At 40.4% G+C, this 25002-nt stretch overlaps 1 protein-coding gene across 1 annotated transcript in view; it reads right to left on the bottom strand.

The window, feature by feature from the left end:
* Nucleotides 1-24706, bottom strand: part of PTPN14 (protein tyrosine phosphatase non-receptor type 14) — a 110471-nt gene extending 85765 nt beyond the window's left edge. The window contains exon 1 of the mRNA XM_071426187.1: nucleotides 24250-24706. The gene's annotated coding sequence lies outside the window, so the exon portion shown is untranslated. The remainder of the gene's footprint in view (nucleotides 1-24249) is intronic.
* Between the last annotated feature and the right edge of the window lie 296 nt (nucleotides 24707-25002).

Raw genomic sequence — 25002 nt, 5'->3', positions numbered from 1 at the left:
GAGGTTGAAGCAAGAACACCTAAACTGAATGGTCCACACAGCTGAGGAGGTTTCAATACCTTCCTTCAGCTGGAGAAAGAAGATAGTAATAACATAAAAGCTCTCAAGTGGTATAAGAATTATGTGCCTTAACTGTATCCCATATATAGTTAGCTTCCCTTCACAGGGTGGTATCCTGAATACACAATGAAACAAGAGGAAGAGTCTGGCTATAGGCATCAGTATAAATGTGCTTTTATAAGAATTGTTCTCCTTCTACAGATCTAAGAGTGAAATACCCCATATGACATTTTATTCTCCTGTAAATGAAGAACACAACATGCAGACTTCCTGTAGTGGAACACACTTTTCTTTTCCATGTGCAATTTGAACTGCCAAGTTTAAACAGAGAAAAATATTATATGTATCCATGGATATCTAATTTTAGAAAGACAAACAATTCTCCTGCTCCAGCACCAGGTTGGAAAAATGGTAAGAAAGAAACAGTTATTACAAGTCTTACGGAAAAGAGCTATGACAATAAGTGACGTGCACAAAACGTAGTAAGGACTCGGCTGGGCAATTGCCCATGAGGAAAACAAAGCTTTTGTGGGCTCTGCATCTGAAATGGAGAGGTTACAGTTAAAGCCATATCATCTTACTGACAGCTTGATACACTAATTTTTCTCCAGTGGAAAAGCTTTGGGAAGGTTGATACCTTTAGAGCCCTTGCAGCCATTGTCCAGCCCTGTGTCATGTTAGCAAGAACAGAGATCGGCATTATGATGGTTCCATAAAAGCAACTGTAATGTCTGCTTGTCATTTATAAACTTTATAAACCACAAAGTCACTGTGGTTTTGGCTTACAGAATTTGGCCAGAACTCTTCAGAAACTCAACTGGGCAATTTTGCTTCCTATAATCTGAAGTAGATAGAGATGGAGAGATAGATAGTTTTATTGCATGCAAGCACATATTCATCACATACTATCGTTCTTGCTACTACAAAGCAGTAAAAGTCAGTATGTGAAATGTAAGGAAATATAAAGACAAATATTTATGTTCATACAGAACCAGTGTGCTCTAATGAAGAGGCAAACAACAAAGACAAGCATCTAAAAGGGAAAATGGATAAACCCTGTGGATATTATGGGTTCTGGAACAAAAGGCCAGACTCCTTAGAAATGGAGTGCCAGTGCTGGAAAATTCCTGCTAAAACCAAGATATGGCAAAGTCCTTGTACTTACCTTAGGTGGCTGCTAAAGGTAGCAGCAGTCTCCAAGGTAAAACTCACTTGTTTCCAGTACCAGAAAAAATTATTCCTCAGAATTACAAACTGTATCATTAGCAACTGAGTTAGCTAGCTAGTTTCAATTATGAACAAGCACTGTAATGCAGATATACCTTCATGCAATTTATAAAATGCTTTCATTCTTTAAATATACTGTTGATTAAGATCCATGAAAACAAGTACTGCTATCTCACCTTCAGAATGGAAGCCTGCCTTGCATTTCTGATTCTTTTGTCCAAAATGAGTGGACAGAAGTTTACCAGTCCTCAAGGCACACTGAATCCTATTTAAACTGCCCAGGTCAGCTGAGCTTAAAAATTACATTTGTTTTCTTTCCCCAGCTCTAGCTAGTAGAAAGTCCCCACATGATTGTACCAATCAGAAATCAAATTTGCAATCTTGGGATGATCCTAAATGCTTGGTTTTGTTTGTTAACTATATCATTAACGAAAGGCAAAACTATATTTTCCAGAAGGACAGAGAAAGAAAAAATAACTGAATTAAGATGATGTCAAAAGTATGACAGGGCTTGTGACTTTCTAAAGCCAAAACCAAAAAATTCATTGTTCAAACTGAGACATTATAAATGCTTAATCCTAAGAAATACATCTCCCTGGCAATAAATTCAATAAAATATTGTCCAGAAATGCACCTCCTGTTTAATCCAATTTGCAATTCAATTATCTTGGTTAAGAAAACAAACATTAAAATATACAGAACTAAAATTAGCCTCATTGTTCATTAATACTAAACTTTACGTAGATGGTCTAAGGACAAAGTAACCACCCAAGGCCACCAAAAAAACAAAAGGCCAGAAAAAAAAAGTAACAGCACATTTTTTAAAGGGCAGTTTTGAAATTTACTATAATGTCTAGAAATAGCCACTGAACAATTACAGTTACAAATTTAGCTTGCCAAATTACCATTGCATTGCATAAATCCAGCAAGTTATTCTGGATCCCATGCAGGGCACTAGCACCCCCTTCTCAAAGTCCTACTAAGTTCTTTTAAAATACAGACCAATTCATTCCCTCCTTTAACTCCCTCTGCGGTTCTTTGTTAGTGCCTGACGCAATTTTCTGTTTCCTTATTTTTATCGCACATGAGAACACTGGGATATTTAGACTACTTACAATGTTCAAAATGTTTTTGAATTAAAATAGCCAAAATAATCCAAATAAAATTAATCAAGAGAGAACAGTGATACACAACGTATTTCCCTCTTTTAAAACCTTGTTTTTTACCCCAAATTTTATCTGCTGAAAGTTTACCAGCCAGACTTCCTCCCCCTGCTCCAGCCACTCAGGCACTGAATCTCTCTCCCAGCAGCCAGCCAGGAATTCCCTAATTTCCGACCTAAGCAGTGACCCATGCTGAGCCAGGGCTGCCCTGACAACCAGGTAGTCCTTGCTTCCCACTCCCTGTGCTGGCAAACCTCAACACAAATTCTTCTTTTCAAACAATATGACTTGAAAACAAACTAAGCAAAAGTTCCTAAAAATCCCTATAGCAGGGAGTTGAAACTTGTCCGTGGATGCACACACAGACAAAAAATACCCCAAGCAGATATGACACTGCATGGGAAGCCAGAAGCCTGTTGGTGTGCTCAGGACCTGACTGAGTGGTTTGAAACATGATACAGGCCCTTTGATACAGCTCATGAGTCTAGAAGTGGAGGGGCCGTATCCTATTAAAAATAACAGGAAATTGGCCACAGCAATAAATCTAAAGCTTTGACTGTTGCAATTTCTTATCTGCTATGAGCAGCTGGTGGTGTGCAAAAAAACCATGCAACTTTTCCTTCTCAGAAAAAGAAAACAAACAAACAATTAAACAATCATTCCAAAACTGCAGCTTCCATTTGGTGATAGTTTGCATCAATCAGTTGACAGCCTTGGGAGACCTAGATCCCCAAGATCTTTTCCTGTCACACCAGGATACTGATGATTTACTGCTGCCTCCAGGCAAAACCAAGCCACTGAGAAAGTGAAGATGGTGCACTAAGGTTCACAAGTCCCAAGGAACCTCATCAGAGGCTTTGGCACTCCTGACAGTACTTTTTCTCATGCAATTTCTGCCTCAAGTGATCTCTCTCTTCTCTGATAGCATTTTTCACTTTACCTACTGAAACAAATTAAGATCCAAGATGACAGTAGCTGCTTCTAATGGCTTACCAACACTTAAAAGGGACTGCACCAGGCAGTGTTATCTCTGCAATTCCCACTAGTGGAGAAGCAGCTTCTGCTGGGCTGGAAAAAGAAGGATGAGGGGGCAGGGAAGAGGTAGCCAAGGCTCTTCCTCGAATGGAATAAAATACAAATGTCAGAGGATTTCATTCAACTGGCAGAGACTACACTGAGCTTTTTGTCAGCATAACTGCGTCTGCTGTGGGTATGACTTGTTTTCCCACTCATAAAAGGAAGCGCTTTGCCAACAAAACTTTAAAGACTAAGACCAACAACGTGGGTGTGGGGTTCAGTGTGCTTTCAGTACACATGGGTGAAGTTAACTATGGTCCAGTTTCCTGCCAATCTAATCCACACATTGTGTAGTGCCAGCATTTTCTTTCTTTTTTATTCTGATTAGCTCCTGCAAGCATTTCTGGAGCAGACTTTTCAGACAGACCATCCTCCTCTGAAGCAATTTCTTTTTTTTTTAATCCTAGTGTAAGGTCCCAAAGGTGGAAAAAACTTAAGGGCCAAGTAGTTCAATACAAAGGGCAGATGTCTACTTTAAGAGCTAAAAGCACTTCTAAAACATGTATATTTTGCCTGCATTTAGACAACCACAACATGCTAGTTGTAAGAGATACGATGGAAAGATGAAACCACTGCACCTACTAAAAAACCCCCGATCATCATCAACAACAACTAAAAAACATTCTTCCAGCCCTAGAGACTTAAAAACCAGAAGAAACTAATTAAAGCAGAATAGTTACAACATGCTTGGAGATCACCTCACCTGTGAGTATGTGCCAAAACCAGGGCTCAGTTCTCTCCTGCTCCCTTGGAGGAAGGTGAAAGGGAATTAAGTTCTAGTTTGCATACTGCAGGACCCCAAGAACTATGTCCCCTTGAAAAAAATATATGTATATAAGAAAACAGATTGAAACAACTTCCTCTCCCTTGCATATAGCAATTTTGTAAAGCTGTTTCTTTGCTGGAAAAGCTGTGCTAGAGCTGGGCCTGCTATGTGCACCTTCTCATCTCAGTTATCCAATTTTATATTTCTTCAACTAGCTCCTGATCCCTAGCATGAGGAAGGCTCCACATATTTTTCAGCAGCCTCCAAGCACAAAAAGTTGTGAGCCAAAAAGTTCCATTCTTTGATATTACTCCACGGTAGTCTCTTCTCTAGCACCAAAAAGCCTAATAAAGAAGTTCATAGAGTGCATGGTGATCCCACTGGAAAGAAAACTAACATTGGCAAAGGAATCACTAGGCTACCAAAATGACTTTCCACTAGCATATTAGAAGGGAGAGTTAGGGGTATGGAATTTCTTCATGCTTGAGAGCTAACTCTTGCCAACACTAACCCATCTGTCATACACTGCTTTATGTCTGCTTTGATTTCTTTTTTTTTGCTGCAAAAAAAGAAATGCACATCAGAAATGTTACAGACCACCAGATTTGTTTCATACATTATCAAAGCTAAACATTCAAGAATTTTATGGAGATTAAGAGATTAGAGTCCAAGAGGTTTTACTCTTCTTTGTGCAAGGCTCTCTCTTTCAATCAATTAAAAAAGTGAAGTTCAAGGTATGTTGTTAATTCCTGAGGGGAAATGATACATAACCCACATGCACAAAGAAGTTGGCTTGCAAGCAGTTGTTTTTACAGCACGGAATCTGTTTCAATCTATGTTTGTTTAACAAGATGCAAGTCTAACAATGGTAATTTACTAAAAGCTTGTGCACTAAGTATGTACAATACCAGAAACAATGGTCATAACTCCTTCCAAAGATACAAAAGCATCTACAAAACTATCAAAACATAGGCACTGCCCTGGATTAGTTGTTTCAAAACCCAACATTCCAAACAGCTTCATCATTTCAATAATCCATCTATAAACATTCAACTAATTTTGGACTACTGTTTTGCATTCCAGCAATGAGTTACTGCCAGTCAGTCCAACACAAAATTTCACTATTTGTGTTTTCACAGATTTTTTTTAAGCCATAGCATCATTACTGTTTGCTCAGACAACTTTTGCAACAGTAAATCATGGCTCAAGTATTGAACTATGAACACCAATCATTCAAACATCTATTTAGTATTAAGTTCCTCAATCTATATTTAAGCACTTCAATAACACCTGCTTGTACAACTAATGGCCAGTGACCACACAGCTGCAGAAGGGGACTCTGCCTCTCCAACAAGCCTGTTTGCCAGTGCTCAGGCCCAACCTGCATCCTGCAGCATTACAACCATAATCACATTTTGAAATGATTCATTATTTACAATGTTATTTGAGGCTTACTAGATGATATTCTGCTCTCCCTGAGAACCCAACAGAGCTAAATGAATCTTCATGATGAACAACAATCTGTGCCTTTAGCTATTGCATCAGATGGTCAAAGCTTCTTCGGTCCTTACCCTGTGTGCTCCCAACTCCTGTATTTTACAGAACATATCTCACCATGTTTTCTACCTGTCTGCACCGGAAGACTCAATCTCTCTTTGTCATGCTGAACATGTGGATCATAAAAAATGTTGGTTCAGCATTTGCATTTTGCCCCCAGACACAGTTTTACCTCAAGATAGCACAGAAACTTCTAAATGGGCAGGTCACTTCATTAGAAAAGAATCAACCAGAAAACAACCAGGTGTAGCAATTCCCCTCGAGCCTTAGAAAACAATTAACAACAATGTCTACAAAGGGCATTTAAAAACCTTAGAAATAATTGCTTGACAACAACAAACAATGCACAAAACTGCTCCTGAGGACAACTGGGGAGTGGGTTGAAGACAGTTATATTGTACTAAGGTCTGTAAACTATGGGTGTTTACAGTGCACTTACTACCTTCAAAAATAAAATGTTCCACATTTCAGACACACTTGGTCTTAGTTACCTGTGGCAATCAGTTAGCCATCATTCAATCACACACACTTGGAAGGTGACTCACCAGATGTCAGGTGTTTAACTTGCATGTTCCCCAAGTAATGTCTAGCTGCTGACATTTTTTCTCCCCTGCCTCCAAAGCACTGTGCACAAATGATCACAGTAGTGGGAACTTGCATCAGAAGATTAATATCATTAGTTATCTTGGTTAGGACTAATATCATTAGGAGAGATATGCAATGCCATAACCACTCTGAATCTTGAAACAACCATGAGATCAGTTGCAAGTGTGTCTGTAAAGAAAGTAATCACGGGAATGAAATTTTCAAGATTCTCTGAAAATGGGTTTTTTCTGATAGTGCTATAGTGCTCTACTTCTCAATTCTTCAGCCATTACAATGCAGGCATCATCATTCTTTAATTTCTGTAAAGAAATATAAATTCGATGGTGCTACCTATTTAAAGTAGACCTGGCATGTTAATTTAGCATATTTTGAAACAGTACCAAGTCATACACCTCACTGTTTTTCCCTTACTAGCAGGCGTGATGTATTCAGCACTCATAGAGGATCTGGTTAGCAAGATGTGGCAGCCTTCAAATTTTGGAATTCCTTTCAGTGTTCCTCTAAAAGAGAATTGTTTTGATCCCCAAGTTGGTCCAGATGGTATCTCAGAATTGTCCAAATCCTCCTTTCAAGATAGCTGCCACTATTGTTCCAGAGGGCCAAGCAAACAGGCTTTTCAAAGCAAGCCATCACTACTGGAGATAGTGTATCTAAGGGAGTTCACAACATCTAAATTCTCTGATAAGCACTTACAGGAGAGTTTCTGTAAATCAAAACTATTTCTCCAGTGTGTCAGCTAGAGCTTTGAAGTTTCCTGCAGCTGTTGGGCTGGTAGCACCAGGTGACAGATTTCCTCAGAAACCTCCGAGTGCTGATCCTAAAACTGCAACCAACAGCATTTAGGGTTGGCTTGGACAGAGAGCCTGATCCTACAGCTAGCAAAATGTCAGAGCTTGCATGAAAATATCAACGCACTGAAAACACTTGTCAGCAACACAAGGAGGCAAGAAGAGCAATTCCCATTAGAAGAGAAGATTCTGATTCCTATAGCAGCTTGCACACTGCCTCATGTGCCCAGCAGACCTCTGAGAACCACAAAATCATTAAGGTTGGAAAAGACCTCTAAAATTATGAAATACAATCTTTGACTGAACACTAAGTAAGTGCCATGTCAAGATGTTTCCCACTTCTAGGGATGGTGACTCCATCACCCCCTGGCCTGTCCATCCCAATGCTTACCCAACCTCTCAGTGAAGAATTTTTTCCTGATGTTCAACTTGAACATCCCCCGGTCCAACTTGAGGCCATTTCCACTGGCTACTTTGCAAAGGCAATAACTTAATGCAATTCATCACATAACCAAATAAATAAAACAGTTATTTGATCCTTCAATATGAAAAAGTACATGTACTTGTGAAGAGGTTCATTGACAACAAAGCACTGCAGACTAAAGCCAGGCTTTTTGTACCAAAATATTTCACAAAGTAATTATAAGGGCATCCTCAACCTCTTGCAATGTAACACCAATTTTTCTGCAAACTGTATAAAAAACACTGGCATTGAATGCACCAGAAGAACTGTGTTTCTGCAAAATCCAGGCAATTTAATATAAAAATGCTCCTTTTACAAAAAAAGCTGCATTTTTAGCAGTTTAATAAGTAAGTGAGAAAATAAATGCCAGTACACATCTCAGTCTCTACAATTTAATCCTTTTTACTTGCACTGAATCTTCATCTACTATGTGCAGTTACCAGGAATCACATTTTGCAGCTACTAAACCAATTTATAAAAGGAAAAAGGGAAGCACTTATTTTCACCTTTTGTGGGGTGACACTTCAAGGGAAAGTTAACAAGTTTAACTAGAGTAATACCTTGGAGTATACAGAAAAAAAATACTTCAGAATGCAGGGGACAGGGAGACTAGAAACCAGATTCTATCATCATCATCGCTATTAACCCTTTATTACAGATAAAACAACCAAGGGGTATAAGAAAATGAGGTGCTTAAAGTTTCTTAATAAGCCCAACCAGAGAAACCAACACTCCTCAATGCTTTGGAGGATTCTTTTGTTTAATCCAATCTAGAAGTGAAATTATCCTTTTTGAAGTGCAAAACAAAACAGCTGTGCAGAGAAAGTTACTGTATCACTATGATTAAGGAAATCCTCTTCCTCCAGATGGGTTTCCCCACCACAACACTACAAATTCAACAAGCCACATTTGGTCCAAGTCTTTAACAGCTATATACATTTTAGGAGGCCTTTTAGCCAGCAACTATAACATTGCCCTTAAGCTACCAAGGAAAGAGTGTCACCATTCCAGGAAATGCTCAAAAAATAAATCTCAATGAATGAACAATTACAAGTCACCTACAACTATTTATTACAGTGCTACAGTATCTGAATTAACAAATACATAATGTCACTTGGATAAATGCTTTTCAACAAAAAGCCAGACAAAGCACCAAAAAACATTTTCAGGTTTGTAAACAACAAATATTAATTCCATTAAAAGGTATGAAAAGCATACTCATGTGCAAGTTACTTTTATTTTTAATGGAAGAGTGGCCTTTGCCAATACCTGTTCATTTCCTTTGAAAAGTGCGTTTTCCATTCAGCCCCATACTGAAAATATAGTCTTCAACTATGGTGATAAAGCATATATTTCAAATATGGCACCTTTTTATTTTTGCTTGTGCTCCAAACCAATAGAATATATTTCCTCAATGTAAATCTTTGTTCTTAAAATTGTTAAAATGGATTATGTGCAAAGTCTGTTTAATGAAAACTTGCTACTTTCTCCATCAGCCTTGGCAATATGAAGAACAAGAAAAGAGTGCTAAAAGCAGAGGTGTTTGAGGAAGAGTAGCTTTAGATACAAAGCTGACCTCTGGTGAAAAAGCAAAATCTAGCAAAGGGGCAAAGAGACCATGCCAAAGGAAGAGGTTTTTACATCTCTTCTACCCAGACATGTAACATTCACACACAAATAATTAATTTCTAAATGCTGAAATGGATTTTTGGAAGGTAATGCTGAAATCCTTCAGAAAGACATTTCACAGCAGAACCCTCTGCTACAAACAAGCTCCTCTTACACTGGCATTGTCCAGTTTCTTTACATGGTGCAAACTACTGGACCCTTAATGAACATCACCATTCAAAGATGTACTGAAGCAAAATATTGACCTCAGCTAATAAAGTGCAACAACCAAATCACAAAACTGCAGGTACGCCTAGCACAAATCTTGAACAATGATGCACTTCAAAAGCCCAACCCTGGGGCTGATGAATGCACTCATACACTGAAATACAGAAGTAATCTATTTTTCTGTATGCATGTGCAGTACAGACAGGGTCTTAAACTCATAGTGGTGTCTGGTTTCATAACATATGCCCTTCCTTATCAAATGTCATTTGTATTGCCATCCCTGCATCTGTCTCCACAGATGTCATCCCATGTAATGAAGCATATGGGCTTAAGCTGACATTGTTTGCAAACAGGAAGAGCTTTTGGCAAGAGGAATAGAACATAAAGTGTTCTGCGGGCTGCCTCTCTTAACCCATCTTTGGTTGGCTCCTCTGCTCAGCTGAAACTGGTTGGCTACTTTCTGAGAGGGCAGAGTGCCAACCTAACAGATGGGCAGAAGTAAAGTCATGCCAAAGAACCAGAATGTGCATCTAATTTGATAATTAGGGGCTGAATTTCCCCTTAGAAATATTGCAGTGGCAGCGCACGCAAAGTTTTCAAGCTTAAGGGTAAAAGAATATCCTTCAGCCTATCCAGTTGAGGGTTAATTCTGAAAATGACAAAAAAAAAACCTAAACAACAACCAACAACAGTTGTGAGCCATGGAGGAGGGAGGAGACCAGCCATGGGCTCCTATCATTCAGGATTAGTATTCTTCAAGGAGAGAAGAAATGAGAAAAAGGGAGGAAAGACACAGCAAGATTAAGCCTTTATCCTGAAATAGCTCTCCACAAGGGGCACCTGCAAATCTTGGCCAGAACGTTTCTGTGGCCTTGCTGAAAATAATTTATGCTGAATAGAGATAAAAGCAAGGAACTGATGGCCACTTTACAAAGCATTAAACACAGCTTTCCTGTCCACAAGGAATAGCCAAGCCAATAGCTAGTAAAAGGCAAAGGACAAAGAGTGTTTATAGCTCGGTGGAAATCAAACATAATAATGTACACACGTACTTGGAACTGTTGACAATTATTGTCTGGGTCTTGATATACAGTGATACAGAGCTGTGGCATTAAAAAAAAAAGTTAACAGTAAAAGAGAGAGAGAGAGAGAGCTGGGGACTCAATTGAAATTCTCTTTTCATACATTTTAAAAGTTTTCATGCAGTGAGGCAGTGGTCCTGTGACTATTTTAGAGTCCTGTCAAAGCAGGCTCTTCTGGGTCATTTTTCTCTTCATCTTGTGTGTTCCCTCCCCTTTCTCAAGCCACTTTACTTGGCAGAATGAATGCCAACAGCCATGCACGGCTCAGTTTGGAAAAACATTGTTCTAATTAATTCTTCTTTTTCCAACTCTAAAGTGGCTCTTCCAATTTACAGCTTCTGAAACAAAAATATTAAGAGCAATAACTACAATAGCTTCAGTTAAGTGGGATTTGCAGGCTTATGTTCTGGATAAACAAAGAAAATTTTTAATCCTGTCTTTTTATCATAAGCCCTGTGTTGAAAAATACTCCAAGAAGCTAAGAGGTTACTTACTCTCACTTTGCTTGCTTTGGAAATATGATGTTTCAAGAGGGCTTTCATGTTGTCAGCGGATGGAAATTAGCTCTCCACCACAAGTAGTGTTCTGAGTCACATCTTTGGAACAGAGCAGAAGGCTCAGCCATGGATTTAAAATAATTTTAAAATGATAGCTCTAAAGTGTCTAAAATCACATGTGCTGCTTTCCAGACCTCCACTGAGATTTCCTTCTGAAGAAATTGGTCACTGAAATGTTCTTTGTTGTACTGTCAAATTCTGGCAAGCTGCTTCCCAGTATAGCGGGAGACTTAATTGGGCTTTTGTTTAATTACCACCAAGACAATGATGCTCAAATGAAGAGCACAACATCAGCAAATGAGTGAAAGTAATCAATTAGGATGAGCCTGAAACTATCTTTCAAGAGAAAGGAAAGGGCTACTCATTACTGCAGTCATAGGCTAGAAATTCAAAATATAAACATGCCATTTACTAAAATAATACATAGCTTTTAGAAGGAAATAAATTAAATGACAGTTGCTATAAAGGAGAAGCTTCATCATTATGAAGCAAGATCAAGATTTTATACCACAGCACTGCTGCTAAGCTTAGGAAAAAAGAGACTTGAGTTAGTGAATTAACGTGAATGCTGGTATCAAATTGGGCAAAACCCTCCCAAATGCACTACAGGTACATATTTGGCAACAGCCTAGATGATATAATAAATGAATTAATGAACATAGAAAGAAACTGCTATGGAACACTTTAGGTATCAATTAGCTTGCAATGAATCAAGAAAGTATTTGGCACCCCCAAAAATAAAATATGACAAAAAATCTAAATCTTAATCTGGTAACTCCCAAAATCAGTAATACAATTGAAGGTAAAAACACAAAAAGATCTAATGTATATTCTACAGCAGTAACGCAACACTTGAGGTGAAATCCACAAAGAAGCATCAATTGGCAAGACAGCAGCTGCATTTGCAAAGCCAAAAAAGTTTTATCAAAAGGATAAAAGCTAAAGACAAGCCTAAAGACTTTCACATCCAGTCTTCACCTACACTAAAAAGTGCAATTGTACCCAACACTACAGGCAAACATACACCCTAGCAAGTGAATGACATCTATTAGTGGGAAATGAGACTTAACCATGAGGGGCATGCAGAAGGTCGAGCAGGGTACACGGCAATGGCAAAATGTTTGCCCAGGATCTAACTAAGGTTGAACCAACCCGAGGAAGTTCTATCTCACCATTCTGAAAATTCAGCTCCACTTTTTGCTTTAAAGCCTCAGGTCTAGCTTTACCTTTTAGTTTGATAAGTAAATGAGCACAGGCAAAATTCCAAAACTCCATTATTTTCAGTGGCCAGAGTTTTCACACCTAATGGTAAGAGAATATACTAAAGATTATGTATTTGCAGACTTTTGTATTCAATTTCTACCCTAGATGATCCAAACATGACACTGTCCATCTCAGTTATTTATTTTCTCAGCCAGAGTTCACAACTGCAGGGTCACCTATTTAAACAACAGCATTTCCCCCACAAGAGCAAGACTAAGTAGCAATACAGCTAAATAGGTGGTTGAGCTTTTTCTACCATTTATGTTAGCACACCAATTGCAGACAGAAGTTGTATCATGCTTTCTTGGCCTGCATGTTATTACAATAGCATCTGCCATTAAATTAAAAAAAAAAAAAAAAAAAAACAAAAAAACCTGGTTATGTATCAGAGTTGAAAAGATATTTCAGACAAAGTAAGGAAAGTAGATAGAGAAAAAATTTTAAAAAACAATAGGAAAAAAAAAAAAACCTCATAATTTAAGTGAAACCTTTATTACAGAAACATGATACTTGTATCTCCTGAAAGAGATTGTAAAAATAATGGAAAAACCCTGGTGAGACAGGAAGCTTAAACACAGCTAATCTAATGATAACTTCCACAATACAGGAAGTAAGCACGCTACCAAAGAGATGACAAAACCAGAGATTATTTTAGTGTTTACTTATTCCCAGACGAAGCTAGAAAGTGTGTGAAAGGAACTTGGGGTAAGCACACCACATTTACTGCTACAGCCTCTTGTTTTAAAATAAAATCACAGCACCCAACTTGGCAGGTAATAACCTCCAACAGAATTTACTTTGGTACAAGCTGCCAGGAGTTACTGATCCCTTTCACACGCTCACCTATGGAAGTGCAATTTCCTGTTGCAAACTAGTGTCCTGATCCTACAAACCTCTGCTCACACGAATCCCTGGTTAGGTAAGCAGGGCTGCCAGCTGTGCTGGTGGCAGCAGGGCTGGCAAGCCCACACTGGAGGCTTGGAGATGGAGTGCTCACCAACTGGACTTCCTGCCTGGAGCTTACAGTGCCAAGGTAAATAATTATGATACCACACTGACAGATGTGTCAGAGGTATGAGGTATTAACCAGATTTACTACAGGCTTGAATAACTGAGTTGTAATTTTCCACACTCCTGGCACGTAACAAAACAATGTGAGGTGTCCTACAGTGCCAGGATGTACCCAACTGCAACACTTCACCTTCTGAATCTTAGAAGCCATGTGTATTGTAGAGCCTCCTCTTGCATAAGACTCTGAACCCTTTCTGTCTAATTACACTGCTCCTCCAACAAAAGAGGGCTGAATTTAACCTAACAAAGTCTCAGTCACCTCTGCCTTGTAATCTACTGAGACTGACAATTTAAGAAGTGTTTGGCCAACATTCTCAGACATATGGTGTAATTCTGGATCTCATCCTGTGCAGGAACAGGAGCTGCACTCCATGATCTTTGTGGGTGCCTTCCAACTCAAGACATTCTATGATTCTGGTCAAAGGACATAAGACACAGTTGTCATCATCATGATCCTGGCAGGACAAGGATAGTGTAATCAGTGCTCAGTCTCAGCAGACATGGCAATCAGGCATTCTTTTGTCTTTAATTTCCTCTGACCTTGCACTTTGTCCTTGTAAAGTTCTCACTGTTCATGAGCTAAGGCATCTATGTTTGAACAAACTTAGTACACAAACTGCTTCCACACACTTGATAACATCTTCTGCTCAACATTCCACCCAATCTTCAAAACCACCACTCACTGCCATATTCCTTAAGTCAAGAATATAAAAATATAGAAAACACTGAAAATATGAAAGATTTGACACATAGTCTTTAAAGGCTTGCTACAATGAAATAACATAATTGATTCCAGTATTTCAAAGTGTCATAAAAACATTTATAACTTCTGAGAGATACAAACTGCAGAGGTAAAGCTCATGGTCATGTCTAGACACCACTTATCCAGTGCACAATGCCACAACGGTTTTGGTGATAGGCAGCTTGCAGCACAATTGTTCACAGTCCATAATAAAGCAAATCACACCCGGGAGACTATGGATTAATGGCCTTCATCTGTTGACAGAACTACTCTTAAAAGCCATATACCTTTGTTATTTTATAAACTTCATTTACCTTTCCTATATATCTCTACCATTATGGGGATGAGATATGTTTTAAAACCAAACAAAACTACAAAAACCCTACAAACATTTCAAGCTCTCCTCCATCTCTTTTCCTAATGGGTAGAGGAATCACCGCACAAAGACTTAACAAAACACCCATCACTGACAACATCATCTAGAACAGATTCTGCACTGTTGGGTGCAGAGCCCCTTTCTGTACAGTTAGCACTTGATACCCAGCCCTATCAGCCCTATTTGTTACCCTGATTAAATTCTTTTAGGTTTGACCGCTGTACACAGAAATCACCACACATACCAGTATAATAACTTCACTGAGATAACAGTGAAGGAAATCTTCATTTAAGTCATCACCCAAACAGTCCCTATCCATGCTGGTTCTCTGTGAGAGGCATTTAGGACGTTGCTTGGAGCATGTTGCAGAGAGCAGGTCAAATGATGCCCAATGGAACGTGCTGTACAAAGCACCCAGCGTGGCCAACATGAAATATTCCTGGGCTTCACAGCTCAAGACAGCCACAGGCAGGGCAGGAACACACATGGGTGGATGAATGCATGGCCTGTCAAATGCCTCAGGATAAAGCAAATGTGTCTACTAAAGTACAGGTATGAAGGTATGAAGTACTGCAAAGGAGGTCACTTTGTTCATGAAGGCCCCAAAACACTGCACTGCCAAAAGTACTTACTTAAAGATTTCTGGATTGGTTTTATACTACCATTTTACCAGATCCTTTGCTAAAAAATGGGTTCCAACACTTAAGCAAAAAAAGAAACCTCACAAAACAACCAAAAACCCTTGATTTTTTATCAAGGTCAGTAACCCCATTCATCTTTATCTCTAAAAGAATGGCAAAAAATAACAATTACTTGAGCTAATATCACAGGTTTTTAAATTAAAAAATACTTTATTATTTCAAGCCACTATGGAGAAAGTGACCTCTTTGATTACAAAGCCAGAACCTTGTCAATTTTTCTGACAAAGACATTGACTCTTCCGTGATTGCTTCAGTGGACTGTTGAATCTTATTTTAGCACAGTTTCCACAACAGAGCTATTCCTAAGAAACTAATAAGTAGAAATCATAGAGCTTATTATTGGGAAGTTTTCCTAATAAACAATCTAGATTCTGCCTTGAACCTATAAAATTATTTTATTAACTGTATTACCAAAGGGTCCTTTTCAACACCTAAGTTTTAAATGTTATTTTCATTCACATATCTTAACCTTTGCAAAAAGCACTCAACAAAACAAACGTTCTGCTTTCAAAACCACTGCCACGGGGTGCTCAGGTTGTGGTAAAAAGCCTTCTTGAGATAAACATGCACGAATCTGTTTTCTTTGTCATAAGAAACTATTGGAATAATGGAGGATATCCTTCACTGTCATTGTCCCATCCTCTGCTGCTCTCTTTGATTGAAACATACAACATGAAGAGACTGACAAATGGGTTTGCTCTGATTCCATCCCAAGTAAAAAAATAAATTACTTTATAAATCCACACTATTAAAGGGAGCAGAGAAAGCAAAATTAAGTGGCATTTAACAGTGGACAATGTTACCTGAAGCTAGCCGAATGCCACTCTTACTGAACATTTACATGCAGAGGACTTTATTATCACCAGCTCACAGTCCGGCCAGTCACGAGCATTGCAGGGTATTGTTGAATGCATGGGGGTAGGAAATGCAGAATTTCACAGCTGCATCAGACAACTGGTGATACTTGCAAAGGACACTGGCCACACAAAGCTAACATGGAAGTTAAGCCATGTGTTAACAAACTTCTACTGTAACACAAGCTGAAATTACAAAGGTAGGTAAGAAACCTTATATAACATCAACTAAAGTTGATATTATTAACTAATAGACAAAATTACTAATTGTCTCCAATGTGCACCCACGCCTTGTCAGATGTTTTGACAGATTAATTAGTGCATGGGTGGCAGTCTTCGTACCTGAGTCAGGTTCAAGGAAAAACTGCATGACTACATCAGTCTCTCTGGCTAAACCCATTTGTACATCAAAAGAGACAACTGGGCCATCGTTAGACAAGGTTTTGAAAGGTTAACCTATCCAGAGTAATAATTTACCCTTTCAGCAGTGAAAAGTTATATGCAAATGTACACTACAAGAACTCAGAGCCATTCTGTGACCAACAGTTTTAGGTTACTACACCAGCAGCAAGGAACAAGAACAGCTAGAGCAAAACTAACACACAGAGAGCAGAGATCTCCTACACCACTACTGCATTCTCCTTACAGGTGCTTCTTTTCATTCCAGCTTCAGAGAAATGCTCATCACTTCACAAAGTCAAGCAAGTCCTGAGGTGGTATCAGTAATTTTCTTCCAAAACAACTGTCTCAATTACTGAGCCATAAATCTGCATTTCCGAATTTGCATATTCAAATGCACATGGCAATTTCCTGATCAAATGTGAAAACCAGAAAAGCTTTCAAGAGGTGAACCAGCTTCAGAGGGCAGACTATGACCAAAGAAACCAAAATCCTTAATAATACAGGCCAGCATTCCCCAATACACTATTTGCCTATAGCACCAAACCATTTCTTCTTCTCTTCCTTAGGATAGCATTCAAAACGTGTCTTTTGTCTTTTCCTGTTTGTAAACTTCCCAGTACATTCTACAATATAGAAAGGAGTACAAAAACATTACTTATGAATTGAGATGTATTTCTCCATATACAACAGTATATTTAAACACTCCTTTGTAGATAATGTTAAGCAGCATGCAACATCAAGCTGCATAGCAAAAGCCCTAAAATATGCAAAAATTAAAAATAACATTCATCTTTAAATGGCAGCTTTTATTTCCTCCTTGTCAGAAAGAAAGATAATAAAAAAAAAAGGAAGTGAAATTGCTAGCAATCAACATACTTACCATTTGGATGCTAAATGTTATCTCACCTCAATAATGCTCTCCTGCAATATTTCAGTTCTGTTCTACAAACAAAATTTCCAGCTCTGCACTGATGCATTTTGGGGCACCAAGCTAAAAAGAGGAACATGGATACATGGAAGAGAACTTGCAAAAAAACCCTGTCATTGTCAACCACAACGAAGCAGGGAACAGCAGCACATCAATACTGTGATTTAGCTTCCTCTGCTGTCACAGATTCCCACAGCACAGTCTTGGCAGAGGTGGAAGGAACCACAGGAACTTTACTCAAATATGTCTACATTAGTTGTTTTATTCACAAGCAGAAACTTGCCCTGTCCACCCTCCATTCTGAAACTGATGGAGCTCTGAAGATCTGTCAATAAATATTTCTGTCTACCAGCAGCAGACTACACCAGCCATCCCCTTCAATTAGCAGATGATTTCTTTATCTGCTAAGCTGACCAAAGCATCTTCCTAAACAGGCTGAAACTTCACAACACTATAAGGAATGTAAATAGACATAAATTACACTCAGTAGCTCTTAAAAGTATGCCCAACTAGGAAAAACAAGAAAAATAAAAGAAAAAAATATTATCATTTCAGATGCCCGTTTTTCAGAACCTTTCAAATAAATTCCCACCCCTAAAGCTCATCAGGGTTTTTCTTCCTGAGGCAGGTCTGTTCATGTGGGGCATTTTGCAAAGCTCTCAATGGAGATATCAGATTGCCCCTGAAATGCATCTTTTCTATGTTTGAGGTAGGACTTTCAAGGCCTGATCCATCTGAAGGCATCAGAAGTTTCACTCCACCACAGTACAAGGCAAATTCAGCGTAAATACACTGCCTTCCCCTCTCCTCTCCCTCTGTTCTGGTAAACAACAAGCACAATGTTTTGTGTAGAAATTCCTTTACACACTGTCTCCCTTTCAAAGCACCTGAGATAAGCCCTGCATATCACATACCCAGAAAATGCAGGGTTTCCACCACCAACAGGACACACTTTGAACTGAAAGGACAAATGAAAATCCTGTGTGAAGAAGTCAAAATCAAAATGGCATCAGCGATAGACATCAAAACAGGATCTGGCTTCTATCTGTTGAATCTCTGATTGGCAAAGTCCCCTGATTTTGCCCAGGCTTGTCCAAAAACGTGGCTCAATTATCATCACCAATAAAAACCTAAAGGCATTTTATCTACAAGGTAGTGAATGCCTCCTCTCAAAAGAGGGAGTTCCATGATAAGAGCTAATCTCAAAAACCTTAGGAATGCAAACTATTTTCTCAGTTGTAAAAACAAGAAAGAATTTCACAAACACAAGTTAAAACAACTACTGGTAACCTCCTGCTTCTCCTACACTGCCAACTTCTTCTGGGCTATGGCCCTACCCTTTGTCCTTCAGAGAGATATGCTTTGAATCCAGCCCAATGGCCAAAGAATGTCCCAGGAGAGAACATCACTTTTATGCACCTTTACAAATGACAGCCTTCCCACAAACTTTATTTGCTAAGTTCAAAAAGCAGTGTGAGGCTCCCTTCACACAGCTTCAGCTTTTTCAACAGGGAAGGCAAAGTCAGTCCACATTTTATTTTGCAGATAGCTGCAAGGCAGACAGGCTGTAAGACAGCTCATTCTGGCTGGTCAGACCACCTAAAAGTTGCACAAGTCCTGGGTTCTTATTTTTTAAGCTATAGCATAGTTTCCTGAAACTTCTACAGACAACTCTTGACTATGTTATACACTACATACACTAATCTGGTAATGAGGTGTTGATTGTTAGATCAATCACAATGCCTGCTACTAAATCAATCTTTCCCCTAGCTGATAGATGTGCAAGAATCAAGTATACCGTAGTGTTGGTATACTACCGCTTTGACAGTATTTACTTTGTAACATCCAACAAGCTGCAAGAGATGTAGCTACCCCCATAAACAAGTCCTTGTGCTTCTCACAGTCACAAAACTATCATTCTGATACAGAAATCAAAACTATATTAGCTACCCAAATTTTAAAATACCCTTTGTCCATCAGAAAACATACTAGAAATCATAACCAAACTGACTAATAACAGATAGCAGTGCTATCTGCCTTTTAAATGAAGCCTAACCATCACTTCTGTCCTTCTCTATGCTAACCCAGGCCACAGCAGAGCACATCTCAAGAAGTTAAAACATCAAACTTGATGTGTTTAAGACTTAGAGCCTAAGACATGCTTTCCATGAAACCTGAGCATATACAAAAAAATTAATCTTTCAATTCTCCCTGAATGAATATGTAATTAACATCAGCATCATTCACAGTACAATAGAGAAACTAAATTACTATAGTGTGTCTAATCATCATCCCAATACCCTTCTTTTAAGAGCAGCTTACCCTGTAAGTAAACATACAAAATATCACAACAGGCACATATAGCATCATCTGTCCTAAGAGGAATTTCTCAGTCCCTGTCAGATAGGGCTGATTTACACCCCAGAGCAGGCCAGTTAAAATCCCTTCATTGTAGCTGCGACTGTTCTTCCTGTCCCTAGGAACACTTACCTTGTTCATCCTAACAGGCTTTGGTTTATATGATCTCCTTTGGTGGCATATACACCGGAAATGGTGATTTAGAAGTATTATACACTTGGTCTTTCAAACTACTCCCTCTAACAAGTCATTGTATCAAAGGGTAATGGTCAGGCACTATTTTGCACATATACATCCTACCTCCTCTAACTGACCTCCTTGAAAGAGTCCTACAGGAATATTTTCTGTTCAACATCATATGAATATTTTTCAATCACTCTCCTGTGATAGGAGACCACAAACTGATTATTCCAGGTGAATTTGAGCACCACTTTAATAACATCCTTTGTGTCATTAACACAATATTGCAAAACAACTGTGGCATTTTTCTTCTGCCCAACTCTAAGCATTGAGAAGGTGCACAAGTTCAAATAAAACATTGTCGAAATCTTCCTCTCCACCTTAATAAATATAGTTAATTTACAATCCAGTAACATGAACAAGTAATTTGATTATTCCATTTTACATGCATATTCTTGAATTGATCAACATCATCTGCTATGCTTCCCTTTCACCAAGCTTTCTTGGATTCCCTTTACAATTTCTCAGTCTTCTTCAATCTTGCCTAATCCAAATACTTTTGCATCATTAGCAAGTTTTGGCACACCATCATTCATCTAATTTATTAGATCACCAACATGCATGCTCACCACCCTCTTTTCAGAGGTGTTTATACATCACATAATGTAATTTTAGGTTTACATTGTCACTGACAAAATAAAAAAGTATTCTTAGTCATAAGGAAAGGTAGACTGAGTGAGAATTAGAAAGAAGAGTTGCAGTTTCCAGAAGACGTGCTTGGTGTTGAGCAAAGCTTGGTACCTAAACTCTTTACAGGAGCAGAAAATAGGACTGTCACAATGGCTACAGGACAACAGAGGGGTCAGCATTCTCTTCTTCCAAGCCAGCATGCATCCATTATGTCATGATAATAACATAATAACATGATAATAACATGTTCAACTGCTTATTAGGACAGCCATGATAAGGTAGGTAATACATTTTAGAACAAATATGTACTTCTTTTTACATATTTTGTGTCCTTAATTCCTTTTACATTGTGATTTCTCCTCATTCCTGCTGACAGCCCAAAGGAAAGGGGAAGAGTCATGGACTGCAGTTCCTTCTCCTGGGGCTATCTCCACATTGGCGAGGAGCTCTATTCCTTCAGAGGATGTGACATGTCTCCTCACCGATCACCTCTTCAGCTCCACGTGCACAGCAAAGCAAAAGGCTTTAAAGAGAGCAAGGGCACCCCATGGGACAGGCTACACTTGCTCTGGACATGGACTAGATCCAGCACCGCCAGAGGAAGCTGCACCAGCCCACTGAGTTTTAAGGTCCCCTGCACCAGGCACAGGAGGATAGGGGTTAGATAATGAAACCAAAATCATATTTTTGCCACAAACATGGACTTCAGCTTCGGTCTACCTCCATTCCTTTAGGAACTACTCTTTAATTCTTGCTTTTTAATATATATTTTTAACAATTTCATAGGTGGATGCAGCAGCTTTCATGAAGTCTCTTTATAGAAAACCAGTAGATTTTAAAAAAGAAACCTGACTTTTTCACATAAAACTTCAGAGAATCTTGTGGGCAATCTTGCACCATACTCCCTCCTCACAGGAGGAAAATCTACACAGTACTGCTTTATTTTCAAAGATCAGTATCTATTCCAATAGAACTCCACAAAGCATAGTAGGTGAAGGTATGCTGTACTTCACAGTGGACTTAGACATAAAAAAAAACTTCTATGGCATCTGCTTAGCATAAAAAACAGGCCTTTACTGAAATCTTCTTACAACTGAGCTGAATACACACGCACAAATATACTGCATACTAAGTATTATAGCCTGGCTCCTGCAAGGACTTGTATACACCTTTATTATTACATATATAAAAGAAATCCCATGGTTTCAAAGGCATTTCAAAGGCAAGGTAAATTGAAACACATGGGTGGGTCTTTGCAGGACTAGGACGTATATGCTGCTGAGCAGCACTGCCTGCCGAAAACTTCGTACCTGTTGTACACTACCAGCAGTTTATACATTTCTCCCTCAGCTGACAAACCCTTGCAACAGAGGATTTGTTTCCAGCTGAGGAGATGGAGTTCAAGTACACTTTTCATACTGCATATACCTATGCTAAATGCTATATTAAATGCTAAATGCTATATTAAATGAGCTACTTAAGTAACAATTAATCAAACATAGCTTCACTGCATATGATGAGAAACAGAACGAAGAGCAGCAGATTGGCTCAGCTCTATAAACATAGAAAAAGGAAGCCATAGAGTTATCAGAACTATGCACACAACTCTATTTGTGTGTATATATGTAAAATACTTTCTCCATGATTGAAGGAGCCAAAGCAATTGGCAATTGGCCAAAGCAATTTGCTAAGTGCACAAGAGTAGATGCATTTCATAGAAAGCCATTCCATACCTAAGTTACAATAACTGACTCATGGGCTTCTGCTGGACAAGAATGACCAGGAGAAAAGTCAGTCATTAATACTAACACTGGTTGCTAATTAACCCTCATGAACAACGCTGCACCAAAGCTACTTCTGCTACTATTACAGAAACATTTAAAAGGCACGTGTAAAACTCTAAATATAATCTACATACAAAAGCTCTTATTGCTCAGTATAGAGATCAGCCCAGCAGCCCTCGCTCTGGCCTTGGCATGCACCACTGGATTCCTTGAGGATGCATCAAGGCAGACATACTTTATACAGCTTCTCACACACAAATGCACTGGCAGAACTGATGGCCCACAAGCTCTGCCACAGATTTTAGGGACTATCTTTTAGCTGATGGGCTGTGCTTCAGCCCATAAGTTTGCAAAGCTCCCAAGTTTTGTATCATGACCCGTGAGATATACACAAGTGCCCTCTGTCTGTAAGCGACTCTGGCACAGCCTTCTAAAGATACCAGAAAGAGTTCAAGTAGTGCCAGTAACAGAACAGGTCCTAAAGCTTATTGGCATTACTATAATGTCAACACACGCTCTATTTTATACCACGTAACAACTACTAGATGTCAGCAAGAAAACCCCCAGAGGCCAAGAGCAAAAGCTGTTTAATCTGTATTTTGTCACTCATATTTGATGGGACATTCTCAGCTGGATAATGAGAATACAGTCCCTGCTGGGACTGCCTCCCCTCACATCTCCCCTCAAAAAGAACGATCTCATAATATGGAACTTGGCAGGTGGTGACTTGTGATTTTAGGGGGGAGCCATTTTTTATGAATATTTTTCCAAACTCTGAAGAACTGCAGCATGTAACAGTGGTTTTGGAAAAACCAAACCCTGTAGCAACTATCGGCATAAAGTTTAAAGAAAAAAGAACTGGCTTCTGGTAAACGCATTTCTTCCATGGTTTCAGGCTACATGCCAAAAATCCCAGAAAACTTCTTGGGCAACAACATATCGAATCTGAGCCTTTTACGGGTCACTGTTCCCACCTTGTTAAAGTTACAACCAAAGAGTCGCTTATAATGGAAACATATGAATATTTTATGCGAATCAGAGAGATAAAACATTCTCGATAGGAAAGCTCCAGCACACATCATATCCACATACCACACATACATTATGTAACGCTCGTCCCAAATACACCCCAATAAAGTGAGCTGGTTTGAGATCTTAACAATTCATCGACTTTGCCACATCAGAAACGAGAGCAGATGTCACTCTTCTGTACCTCCCTGCGATCTTTGCTGTAGCACTCGACAGAGTTACAGACTTGCCGAAGACGGCCAGTTTAGGCTTGACTGTAACTAACAAAGAGCAAGGTAAAGCCCCGGGCGGAGGGAAGGCAGACACGGGCATGCCGCGATGTAAATAGAGGCAGCCCAGCACGGAGCCCTGTAAATAGCCGATCCTCGCTATTTACAAATACCTCTTGACTAGACAAATGCCGCGTTATCTGAGTGTCTAACAGATTAAATTCACGGGCTGGACGGACCGTCCAAGACTCGCTTATCGCAGGTCACCGACTGGCATTTGTGACTCCAGCATGGCTATTTTGGTGGCTCACAGACAGCGACGCACCCACGGCGGAGCTGTGCTAGCCCGCTGCCGCGCACAGCCAGCCCCATGCAAACGCTGCCGACCGCACACTCCGAGTGCGAGGCGCTGCTCGGGCTCTTTCAAAGTCTGCGCGGGGACGCGCCCGAACTCGAGCGAACTCGGCGGCGGCTCCTTACCTGCTGGGCAGCGCGGCGGCTCCGGCTTTGTGCGCGCCCGCGGGAGGCGGCGGTCCCGGCCCGCGGGCAGCGGCTGCCGCCGGCACCGGCGCTGCGGAGGGAGAGCGGCTCCCGCCGCCCCGGCCCGGCCACCGCGGGGAACTTCGGCGGGGCGGCCGGGAGGGCGCTGCGGCCGCCGGTGGCGGCGCGGAGGGCCGGGCGCCCTGAGCTGCTGCTGCCGGCCGCGGGGTGCGGGAAGGAGGGAGGCAGGGCGGGAGGGAGGAGACTGGTGTCCCGCGGGGGCGAGCGGGGCCGGCGGGCGGGCGAGCTGGAGGCGGCGGGGCCAGGGCCGGGCTGGGGCTGGGGCGGCGCGGGGAGTCACGGCCCAGGAATGCCAGGAATGTGGGGCGGCCGCTGCGGCCGCGGGGCCCTGAGACGTCGGGGACGCGACTTGGGATTTCTTTTCTCTTTCTCCTTCTTTCTTTCTTTCTTGGTTTTTTTTTTCTTTTTTCTTTTTTAACTCTTACCCCCTCCCCAAGGAGGGCGGAGGAGGGTTGAAACCCACCCCGCGGAGGAGGGAAAAGGAGGGAGGAAGAGGAGGGCGCAGGCTCCTGCCAATCCGGGCGGGTGCCGGCGGCGGCTCTCCCGAGGAGGGCAGAGCTGCCAGGTGCGGTGCCGGCCCCTTCCCGGCCCTCCCGCCGCGGGGCTCCACGCACGGGTCGGCCGGGCCCGCCCGGGAGCTCCGGGGGAGCTGCTCTGGGGGGCACCCCCAGA

Source organism: Agelaius tricolor, unplaced genomic scaffold (genome assembly GCF_023055355.1).
Source record: "Agelaius tricolor isolate 1412-34295 unplaced genomic scaffold, bAgeTri1.0.p SCAF_1, whole genome shotgun sequence".
Classification (NCBI taxonomy): Eukaryota; Metazoa; Chordata; class Aves; order Passeriformes; family Icteridae; genus Agelaius; species Agelaius tricolor.
The sequence above is the reverse complement of the archived record's forward strand: the minus strand, read 5'-3'. Positions and strand labels throughout refer to the sequence as shown.